This window comes from Lycorma delicatula, chromosome 3 (assembly GCF_047948215.1).
Source record: "Lycorma delicatula isolate Av1 chromosome 3, ASM4794821v1, whole genome shotgun sequence".
Taxonomy (NCBI): domain Eukaryota; kingdom Metazoa; phylum Arthropoda; class Insecta; order Hemiptera; family Fulgoridae; genus Lycorma; species Lycorma delicatula.
The window spans coordinates 105,496,479-105,509,805 of record NC_134457.1 but is presented as its reverse complement, the minus strand read 5'-3'; positions in this window follow the sequence as shown (position 1 = coordinate 105,509,805).

The following is a 13,327-nucleotide window of genomic DNA, read 5'->3' as shown; positions in this document are numbered from 1 at the left end:
TTTAGTCAGTAGTGCGCAGGTATACATACGCCCTTGGTTATAACTGGCGGAACCTGTTAACGAGCCCGACACTGCTTAAGCGCCCGTAAATGGGGTTCCTCCACATCTTAACAAAAAAAAAAAAAAAAAAAAAAAAAAAAAAAAAAAAAAAAAAAAAAAAAAAAAAAATAGCCTTTCATTTCTACCGATTGCCGTTGCCGTATAAGGAGACGTATAACAATATCAATAGGTTCCTGGTTAGTTTGTTTACTTTTTGTTTGTGTTTTTTTTTTTTAGTTCTGGAACCTTTACAAAGATTGTCATAAAATACACATCGCACGATTTATTAAAAAACGCGTAAGTGAACTTGGATCCTTGATGATTTAAGGAAAAACGTCAATTTTTATTATATGCATCTGTTTCCAGAACAATTAATAAATTGAAACCAATATTATGTGTAATTTTGTATGAATTGAAAGGGCTTTTTGAAAGGTGTTTCTAAATTATTTAAATAATAATAAAAACAACTTCGATGATAAATATCAATAAATATTGACATATAACTTAAATCAATTAGGATCACTAAAAAAATCAATCGTGGAATAAGTTTTGTACAGTAAGAACGGAAAATAAAAATAATACATGATATAATAACAAATTGTTTAGTTTATCTTGAATATTGATTTCGCTTCACAATTTGAACCCATTATCAATAAGTAGACGCCAGTTGAAAGCAAAAGAATTCATAAAAATAAAAATGGGTTCTATTCATATAGTTCTCTTTTTAATTTTTTTATTTGGTGTGTGTGTGTGTGTGTGTGTGTGTGTGTGTGTATATATATATATATATATATATATATACTAGTGGACCCTACAGATGTTGTCCTGTTCAAACGTTGTAAATCCAAAAATTAAACAAATTTTCAAATTAAGAATAAATTGTTTGGACCGTTTTCACGAAAAAATATGTAAAAAAAAATATTTTTAAAATACCTGACGCCGCCACGCGTACAGTTATCACAACTCGACCTATAAGATCTTTCAGCGTTCTATCGACAGCTTCAAGTGAATGCTTGTGAGCCTTAGTGCTTGTAAGTTTATCCCAAGTAAAAATTTTGCATTTTCTCAAAATTTCAGCCATGCCTGAATGCTTCTTTTTATTACACATTGCGTCTGGATTTGTGTGAATCTCAAAATTTGTGATGCACATGTAAATGCGCGACGTTCTTGCACGCGCTGTCGACCATGTGCTCAGTGTGCGTCGGTGACTCGTTGATGTGCCTCTCTTTGTCAGAATACATTATCTCGAAGGTTCATTGTAATGCTCTCGACTTTCATTTTCACGTGTGTTTGCAACTTGGCCTCTTAAATTTACATTGTCCGTCAATTGATCTTCTGCCGTTTTATTTAACCGACGGTTATGGACTATTTGTGCATGTCGTGTACGTCCTAAAATTAATAATTAGTGTAATTAATAAATTTTCATCCACATTACTGCTAATTTTCACTTAAGATCAATCTAAAAAAGTACCTCCTTTTTTTATTTAATAATTTTGAAGTTTTATAACCATGTGATAGCTTAATTAATCAATTAATAAAAAAATTAAAGCACTGTAACAAAAGTTAGTTATTAAATTTTTAGTAGAAATATTTCTCATTCTTTATTTATTTTCTCATTCTTTATTTTAACATCTATTTTACCAAATTTTACGTAATTGTAAATTAAAAACAATTTTTTAAAATTTTTTATAAAATTAATCAGCTACAAAATTTATAACTTCAATTTTTTAAATATACTTTAAACTATAATTATTATAATTAACTTATATTTTAATTTTATAAATGATATAATTTATTTTACAAACTTACATTTTTATTTTCAAAAAACCGTTCAATACTTCATAAGTTGCATAAAATCAAATGAGAAATTTGTAGGTTAAGTTGGTTGTTATTGAATGCACGTGTATAAATCATTAAAATTCATGAAAAATCATGTAAAATATTCACTTCAATACTGCACTTTACAAATTTGCAAAATGTATATTTTTTAATTACAATTTAAAACGTTATTTCAGTAAATAATAATATAATACAATATTCTCAATAATAGCGCAATTCTAAACGCGATCGCAGCGCTGCCTATCAGATCCAATTGTGAATCTTAACCATCCCAAGATTAAAAACACAAAAATAAATAAATAAATTAAAAAAAAACATTTTCTAATGAATCAAATTGTGAATCTTAATCCTTCTTGAATCAACTTAATGAGACACACAAAATTTCATCAAAATCGGTCCAGCCGTTTAAGAGGGGTTCAGTCACATACACACGGATGGCGGAAAAGTAATTTACATCCCCCTTTAAATTTTTTTGTAATAAAAGAAACTGAATGCGGTATGCCGGATTCTTCCTTGAACCGAGGGGTTACTTCAACCAACGTATTTTTTACTCTTGATTATTGGTTGTGGCGGGAGGGTGTTGAACAACTCAAAAATTTCAAACGAGGCCAGTGGTGATGTGATATATCATTTTAAAGAGGTCGACGAGATGAGAAACAAATACAATTAAAACTAAATTCTAATGGCGGCCAACAATATGGTTGTTCTGTTAGCTAGAAGTACGGTTGTATGCTTCCCTTTGATTTTTTTATAGTAGCTAAGTAATGTTTTCAACTGCTTTCAAATATTGATATAGTTATTTTATTTGGTGTAGGAGACAAGGTCATGTCAGAGTCATAATAAATAGATAAATTATTTAAAAAGTTTTTGTTGTCTTTATGGTTAGCTCATTCTTTAAGCAAAACTATTGTACAGGATATTAATATTAATATTTGAGTAGATTGTATTCTGGCGACAGAATGCAATTTGCTAAGAAAGGTACTTTATATAATTAACTGTAATTACAATTTTTTTTTACACTTTCATGAACTTTTGTAAAGGTCTGTTTATTCTAAAAGGATGTTAATAAAAAAAAAATTAAAATATTTAAAGTTCAAACAAATTTGTTAACCAATTTCTATCATTGAAGTGAAATGAAGAATTCTGTTAGAATTTCATCCTGTTAGTAATTAATGAAAATATTATTGTAGCAAAACAGAATTATTATTAAATAATTAAATTAATGTTTTTTTTTACTTTTAAAAACAGTCTTATAATTATTAAAATGCTTTTGAAAAAAAAATTATGTGTTTGTTTTTGACTATTACGATACTATTAATTACGTTTGCTGTGTATTTTCATAATTTAAAATTAAGGCTAATGTATTTTCAATAAATACTTAGTTTTAATTAATTTTTACGCCTGTAGTGGCCTCTCTCTCTGAAGTTTCATATAAACGGTGTTGGTGTCATATGTTCATTTATATTTTTGGCGCTAAAGGAAAATCGGTTCAAATATCATAAAAGGTTAAAGGAATTGTAACACTGAGATTGATCCTAAAATATGCAACAATAAATATAAAATTTCTGAAGACTTTTCACAGTCATAATGTTAAATTTAAAAATTTAAATATCTTAGTTTTTAAAATTTTATTTTATTACAAAAATTTAGTTTCTTTCTTTTTTTATTTATTTATTAAAATTCTATTAATTTATTTTTCGTATTTTTTATTTTTAGTATTAATTAGAATCTGTTAGACGGGAAGTAAATGAATACAGTTCTAGAAAATAAAATAAAAGATGAGACAAGCATTACTTACTCGTACATAATCAACCATTTACTTCATGCCTACAAAATTAAACCCAGTGTATTATGGAAGGCTTCTCTACCAATCATCGAAATCGACCTAATCAATTATCAAAGGCCAGTCGACCAGTCATTGAAGGACCCAATCAATTATCGAGGGCCACTCGCCCAATCATCGAAGGCAAGCTAATCAAAAATTTGCGAAGGTATTTCGACCAATCCGCAAAGGAAACCAAATCAATTATCGAAGGCAACCCATCAATTATCGAAGTTAGGAATCAATTAATGGCATAATAAATCAAGTACCTGATTTAATTGAGGAGATGAAATCTAATAGATGATTGTTTATCAAATATGTTCTGTTACAAAACTGTTATTTTTCAAAGCTAAGTAAAAAAAATAGTATTTTAATATATGTTTGTATCTAGTCAACAATAAAATCAGTAAAATGATTCTAAAATATTTGTAAAAAATATATAAAAAATTCATTTCTTTTCTTTTAAACTGTTAATTTGCAAGATAATTATTTGTTGCGGTTAGGAGTGTAAAAATAATACAGAGTTATCATAAAATAATGGTGCGGTTTTGAACATGGTTTAAATTAAAACAGAATTACTTACAGCTATTGTTTTTTTATTTTTAAAATTTGTCGTTTCAAACATTTTTTTACATAATTAATAAATTTAAATATGTGCGCCCTTAGTCGCTCGACAAATGTCCAAACGATACTCAACTTCTCTCCAAACATTAGTTTACATTTCTTCGTTTTTGGTTGTCATTGCTTCATTAATCCTGTTTTTTAAGTGGTTTAGGTCGCAAATTTTTTGCGTATAAACAACGCTTTTGATGTACCCCCACAAGAAAAAATCGCAAGGTGTCAGGTCTGGACTCCTTGGAGGCCAACGTATGGGTCCTTATCGGCCTATCCATCGATCTCCAAATTTTTCGTTCAAAGCGTCCGTGACCAATGCATTGAAGTGCGGGGGAGCACCATCTTGTTGGAAATGAAGTTGATGAATGTTTTCGAGTTCATCCAGCTGAGGAAAGCAATAATTGGTTAACATGTCAAGATACACAACTCCATTAATTATTTTTTCAGCAAAGAAGAAAGGCCCTATTACACGATTTTTCATCGCACCACACCAAACATTAACTTTAGGCGAATCGTTGTTTCTCAATAGTTGCGTGTGGGTTTTCAGACCCCCATATTCGTGAATTGTGTCTGTTAACACATCCATTCACATGGAATGTAGCTTCATCTGTAAAAATTATATCATCTAAAAATGATTCGTTTTCACTTATTCTGTCCAACATTTCAACAGCGAAATTGTAACGTTTTACGCCATCATCGGGTATCAATTCCTGCAGTATCTGGATTTTATAAGCGTGTAATTTCAGTTTATTTATGTAAAACTTTGTGAACTGTTGATTTTGGGATACCTAATTCGACGCTTCGATGGTGGATGGGGGATGGACTTCCCAGGACTTCTAATTGCCGATTGGCTAATTAGTTCAACCGTTTCGTCTGGTACACTTGGTCTGCCGGTTGATTTCTGTTTCTTAACCGATCCAGTTTCTTCGAATTGTTTGAACCGACTTGTTATGTTATTTTTGTGTGGTAGATCTCTTCCGAATTCATGTCGAAACGCACGTTGAATTAAAATTACGGATTTTAATTCAGCCATTAACAAAACACACTTTGCTTTGTCTTTATCCGAGAACATAGTAACTCACTAAACAAACCGCAACAACAATACAAGAACTGAAGTTGTGGTTACAACTGCTGATAAACAAACTTTTGGATTAGAGGCTTTTAGGGATACCAATATAACATCTAGAAATTTCCCTACTATCTTCCTATGAATTACTAAAATCGCACCATTCTTTTATGATAACCCTGTACAATTTTCAGGAAATTAATAGGAAAACTGTAAATATTTATTTTAACTAATTTACACAACAAACTAATATGTACAACTTTTTAAATTATTATTTTTTATTGAGTTACAGCTGACTACAAAGTGAACGCCTTAAAGCAAAATTAAATTACTTAAAAAAACAAAACTGTTCAAACATTGCAGTTTTATTAATGAGAACGTTCGGTTTGGATGAAAATAGTATGATTTATGCCAGTAACTCAGAAGGAATATTTTTTTTTCTGATGATATTTTACAATCAGTAAATACATACTTTCAGCGAAACGAAATAAAATAATTTTAATGATATAAATCCACTCCGCTATAAGTCTAAATCAAAGAACATTTATTACATTTTACGTAAGAAAAATGATTTATTTAAGTATAGTTTAATAAGTATTGCTATTATTTACTTTGTGCTATATTGCTATTTATCCAGCAGATAAAGTGGGAAATGATTTGTATATTTTTCTAATTTCTCTTTCATAATTATTTGCTTTGTCACTGCTCATATTATATTTTGCAATCGTAGATTATGTGGACCGTAGATTTTCCTTGCAAATAAGAGTGTGTATACGATGTTTCCAGGAATTTCTTTTTAGCATTGTGATTGAAAAAAATGTTTTTTAATAAAATTAGCCTTTAAAATCAATAACTCTAACTAGGTAATACAGAAGTGTATAATTTACAATTCATGACAGAAAATTATTTATAATAAGTGTTTTATGTGATATCTAAAATGGTTATAACACAAAGCTTCTACGAATAAGGAATAGGCTATGTTCATCAACTACTGTGACTCAAAAGTTTTTACGGATAAGAGAAACAGTCAATGAACAGTAAGTAATGATTTTTTTCTGTAATTTTCATCATTCTGAGGGTTGAACGGAATATAAATATCATTTATAGAGATGACCACCGAATGTTTTTCAATAAATCTGTTATACTTTATAGTATATTTGGCACAAGAACAAGAAAATTGAAAATCACTTCTCACCTCACTTTACCTAGTATACATGATACGATACACTTGTTATTCTTGTATCATTTTCGGTAATGATTTGTCAGATGTTACTCAACAAGCTGGATCACTGAAAGTTTTCTAAATGTCTAACAGACCGGCATATCATTACAATTGATGATCATCGTCTTATTGAAACTTTTATTTACCCAGAATTCACTAACAAGCGGTAAATGCATATTTCTATTTTTATTTTACTCTCATTATGATTTTATTGATAGTGTTTTATGTTACTTCCTGTTTATAAAAAAAAATTAGTTTTTTATATTGATAAATTAGTTATTTTTGGATAAACATATATTTAAATAGATTTCGACAGATAATCTTTTTTTTTAAGGTTTACGATAATTTCGTGTACAGAGAGATTCAAAGGTCCATTGTTTAAATTACTAGATAATGAAATAGTTAATTTTAACACTAATAAATATTGATGAAAATAATACAATAATAAAGAGTATTAATATACAGTAATTAAAAATGGTATTCAATTTCGTAACTTTGTGTTCCAAATTAAGAATTAATGCAAAATGTGAAACAAATTACATCTCATAATAAATAAAGTTTTAAGTTTCGCAATTTATAATTTAATACTTACGGTTCGTAAATGTTCAACGTGGTCCACTGCGGCTGCACGGTACACATTTAAGCGGTAGCTGAACTCGTCCCACACGCATATCTTCCGTTACGTACACTGCATCTTTCACAAACCCCAACAAAACGTCCCATGGCGTTAGACCAGGTGATCTTAGAGGCCAGAACTGAAGAGCCAGTTATTCATTCCCGATGCCTCCTATCTATCCATCATGGAGATAGAAATTCATTCAGGTAGTGTCGAACATCTAGGTGTCAATGTGGCGAAGCTGCGTCCTGTTGAAAAATGAAGTCTTGAGAATCTTCATTTTGTTGAGGGAGGGAGATGCCAGTCTTCCAGCGTGCCTTGGTAGGTTATTTTAGTAACCGTGTATTCTGCAAAAATAATGGTTCATAAACATATTTTTGCGTTAAGGCGTATTAATTTTGAAGGAGTCTTTTTGATGTTGCAGTGTGTCTTTGGGTTTTTGTAGACCCCCTACGCGAACATTGTGAAATTTTCTACTGGGATGGAACGTCGCTTCATCGCTAAAAATTCAACATGGAAGAAAAGGTCCATCCTCAATGTTTTCAAACATTTGATTAAAAAAGTCAACACGCTTTGGTTTGCCATCTCTGCGAAATTTTGTAAAAGATATACGCGGTATGGCTTGATATACGCGGTATGGCTTGATATACGCGGTATGGCGGTAAACGACGCCACAAAACACGCCGCAAACAGTTGTTTGAGTTCTCTGCTCGCTCTGCGACTCACTATCTTGGGCTTCGTACAAAGTTTCCTTCAATTCGTCTCACATTCTCCTTTGCACATGGTCAGCCTGTGCTCTTGCCTTGATACTCTTGCCAGAGATACCCTGTTTGTATGAATTGGTAAAACCAACGACATATGATCTTCCTTGTTGGTGAGTCACAGTAAAAACGGAGACGAAACGCACCCTGGACTGCCGTTGCCGACTGAGATTTGCCGTGTTCAAGAATACCGAAAATCTGTGTTGCACTGTACCGGTCGTTTACGTAACTGTACGCAATCTAACGATGTTCGAAATTTTTGCACCTATTCTCACAACTTCTACGTAGAACAGTCAGATACAATGTATAGTTCAGGAAATACAGAGGTAATTAATTGAGTCCATCATTTAAAATTGCTCTGTATACTCGTGTAATTAGCTGCGTTTCTTGCTTGAATCTAATGACTGGCTTGACTAAATTATGGATAGTTACTATCTGATGAACAGATTTATTACTGTGTTGAAGTATTTTGTATTTTGTTATGTTTAACATTTTCTAGTAATTTAACAATGAAATAATTTTATTTCATAAATTATTTATTCAAATGAGTATAGTATTGTAAATACATTTAAATTATTGTGGACATTATATAGAGGACTCAAAAATTGGCCTTGAAATAAATAAAAAGTATAAATACCATTAATATTAACTATATTCTTGATTTTTAAAATATTTAAAAAACTTTTACTTTTCATTTCATGAAGAAATTTCTTACTTTAAAAACATTTATCCTCTAACTGACTTCGCGAAGATGATGTTTCCGCACAAGAAATCATGAGCTCTTTTCCTTATTTCATCATGACGTAATATTATTATTCTTCAACGAAATTTAAGAAGAAATGAAACATAAATGAAAAGTCATGTAATGACGTCATTCCATGTACACGTTATTAGAATAAGGTAATAATTCCACATACTATCACTGCGAAATATCTTTGATTTCTTTTACATATTAATCTATTCTGGAAAATCACATTTAAAAAAGTTAAAAAAACTCAACATAATATTTAATATATTCGGATGATACCTGGACAACGTCCTTCCATTATGCAATGATTTATATGGATTAGTCATCAAAAACATTTTTACATACAGAATCCAGTATTGCAACCAATACGATCGTCGAAATCAATTTTCAAATAGAAAGACTATCCAACAAAGAATACGAGCACTTGATGAAAAAAATCCAAGTATACAGCAATTTACATATTCTCACGTTAAAAATAAATTTAAAAATTCAATATTAATTACGAAAAAATAAAAAACAAATTGCATTAGAATTATTTATCAATAAACCTGCTGGAAAATAGGAACACTGTTTTGAGGGTTACCTTTTCAAGTAAAACAATAATTAGTTTTTTTAAATAATTATTTTTTAAAAATTATGGTAATTATCAAATTTTAAAGTTTATTTTATTAATATTATATATAAATATTGTATTTATATATATTATTATTTCATCAGCGTTTATTTAATGTAATCAGTGAATTTTATCAAATTTTACGATATTACTAAAGTATATTTAATCCATAACTTTCACGATTCGAAGCGACAATTATAAGACATTTTTCACATAGTGACTAATCTTTACTAAGAGAAAATATAATACAGGTAAAAAAATACAAAGATAATTTCTCCACTTTAGTAATACAAATGAAACGCAATAAAGACTTAAATATTAAACAAGAATAAATGAAAATTAAAATTCTACCACCTTAAATTAAAAATTTTCCATAAATTTCCTTCCACTAGATATCGAATGATCAATGTAATGTAGATATTAGAAAGGATTTCCAGCGATTTACACTCGCGTACTTAACCACGTTCAGTGGATTGAATCTATAGTTTGGCCAGAATACCAATCGGATCCATGCTTAGTTTGGAGCTCGTGAACGTCTAATGTGCAATAATTTATTTGTTTATTTTTTTTAATTTTAAAATTATGTAATAATCTCCTATTTTTCTTTAAATGCTGTTGCTGTAATAAATTATTTATAAGAAGATATAATACTGATGGAAAGTAAATTACATAAAATAAACATGTCATTTTTTTATTTTAAATAAAATTCCAGACTTCCATTTCTATGATTACCGTAAAAGGAGACTTTATACCAATGGGTTACAGGGTTACAATGGGTTAGTTTGTTTATATCTTTCATGTTTTTTTTTCAATTTTGGAATCGTTTAAAAGATTGTCGTGAAATAAATATCACACAATTTATTACAAAACGCATAAGTGTACTTGGATTCATGATGATTTAAGGAAAAAAAGGTTGATGTTTATTTTAAGCACGTGTTTCCGAACAATTAATAAATCCAAACTAATGTTACGTGTAATTCAGTGCGTTTGGTATGAAATGAAAGGTCTTTTTGAAAGCGTTTTTTCTAAATTATGTGAATAATAATAAATATAACTTTGAACATAAAATATCAATAAATATTAACATATACATTAATTCTGTAATGATAATACTATGATTTCTGCCGGTAACTCAGAAGGAATATTTCTATTGAGATGATATTTTACATTCATAAATACATACTTACAGCGAAAAGGAATAAAATAATTTTAATGAGATAAATCCTCTCTGTGATAAATTTAAATCAAAGAACATTTATTACATTTTACGTAAGAAAAATAATTTATGCAAGTATAGCTTAATAAATATTGCTATTTATCCAGCAGATAAAGTGGGAAATGATTTGTATATTTTTCTAATTTCTCTTTCATAATTATTTGCTTTGTCACTGCTCATCTATATTTCCTCATATTATATTTTGCAATCATAGATTATGTGGACCGTAGATTTTCCTTGCAAATAAGAGTGTATATACGATGTTTCCAGGAATTTCTTTTTAGCATGGTGGTTGAAAAAAATTATTTTTTAATAAAATTAGCCTGTATAATGAATAACTCTAGCTAGGTAATAATGAAATGTTTAATTTACAGTTCATGACAGAAAATTACATATAATTAGTTTTTTATATAAAATCTACAATGACTAACGCAAAGCTTCTACGAATAAGGGAAATAGTCTTTGTTCCTCAGCGTCTATGACTCAAACGATTTTACGAATAAGAGAAACAGTCTGCTCAGTACGTAATGATTTTTTCTATAGTTTTCATCATTCCGAGTGTTGAACGGTTATAGATGACATTTATAATAATGAGCACCGAATGTTTTTCAATAAATCTGTTTTACTTTTATTTTGTAATATATTTGACTCAAAACAAGAAAATTGAAAATCACTTTTCACCTCACTTTAACGAAGTATACATGACACGATACACTTGTTATTCTTGTATCATTTTCGATAATGATTTGTCAGATGGTACTTAACATGCTGGATCACTAAAAATTATCTAATTATCTTTCACTTCAACCGATCGGCTTATTATTACAATTGTTGATTTTGGTGATTCTAGTTTTATTGAAACTTTTATTCATTCTGAATTTACTAACAAGCGGTAAATGAATATTACTATTTTTAAAGTACTATCATTATGATTTTATGGATACTGTTTTATGTTACTTTCTGTTTATATAAAAATATTATTTTTATATTGCTATATATGTTATTTTTATATAAACATATATTTAAATAGGTTTCGACACTTATAATTTTTTTAAAAAATATATACGGTAGATCACAGAGAGATTCAGGAGGTCCGCTGTTTAAATTGCTAGAAAAAATTGGCGGCCGTCTTGCTCTTTTCAAACTCAACTGTGAATTACATCGTTTGGAAGACAGTGTGCACTGGGCAATTTTCCCGATGTTTATACTCGTGTACTTATATTTGTTCCATGAACTGAATATATGTAATACTATGAGTACTATGTAGTACTATGAGTATATGTAGTACTATATGTATGTACTATGAGCTGAGTTTATGGTTTGGCCAAAATGTCAATCGAATCGGGTCGTAGTGAGTTAGTAGAACTGATGGACATATGAAGTACAATAATTTATTTATATCTTTTATTATAAAACTTCATAATTTATTACTTATTTTAAATTCTATTTGTGCAATAGTTTAATTTAAAAATAATAAATGATGATGAAAATAATACATTAATAATGAGTATTAATATACAGAGTAATTCAAAATGGTACTTAATTTCGTAACTTTGTATTCCAAATTAAGAATTAGAGAAAGTGTGAAACAAATTACATCTCATAATACTCACAATAAAGCTTTAAGATTCACAATTCATAATTTAATACTCATGGTTCATAAATGTTCAATGTGGCCCATTGCGGCTGCACGGTACACAATTAGGCGGTAGCTGAACTCGTTTCACACGCATATCTTACGGTACGTAATCTGCATCTTTCACAAACCCCAACAAGAAAACGTGACATAGCATTAGACCAGGTGACCATGGAGGCCAGAACCGAAGAGTCAGGTATTGATTCCCGATTCGTCCTATCTATCCATTGTTGAGGTAGAAATTCATTCACGCAGTGTCGAACATCTAGGTGTCAATGTGGCGAAGCTGCGTGCTGTTGAAAAATGAAGTTTTGTGAATCTTCATTTTGTTGCGAGAAGGAAATGCCAGTCTTCTAGCATGCCTTGGTAGATTATCCCAGCAACCGTGTATTCTGCAAAAAAATTCCATAAACATTTGTTTGCATTACGGCTCAAAACAGATTAACGTTGGGGTAGTCTTTTTTATGTTTCATTGCGCCATTGGGATTTTTTAGACCCTATATGCAAACATAATGAACTTTTCTATCCGGATGGAACATCGCTTCATCATTAATAATTAAACGCGGAAGAAAAGTGTCATCCTCAATGTATTCAAGAATTTGATTACAAAAGTCAACTCGCGTTAGCTTGTCATCTCTGCGAAGAGCCTGTAAAGGTTTTAGGCGGTATGGCTTGAGAAGTAAATGAAGCCTCAAAACACGCCTAACATTTGGTTAAGTTCTCTGCTCGCTCTGCGGGTGACTTTCTTGGGCTTCCTAAAATGTTTTCTTCAATTCTTCTCACGTTCTCCTCTGCCAAACGCGGTCGGCCCGAGACCGCGTTTGTTCAAATTGGTAAAAGCAACGGGATATACTCTTCCTTGTTGGTGAGTCACAGTAAAATCAGAGACGAAACGCGCCCTGGACTGCAGTTGCCGGCTGAGATTTGCCGTGCTCAAGAATAAGAAAATCTTGTGTTGCACTGTAGCCATCTTACTCACAATTGACACATAATGGCGGCCCAAGCACTAGCGGTCGTTTACGCAACTATATGCGCTCTAACGATGTTCGACATTTTTGGACCTATTCTCACAATTTCAACGTAGATCAGTCAGATACAATCTAAAGTTCAGGAAATAATTAATTGAGTCCATCA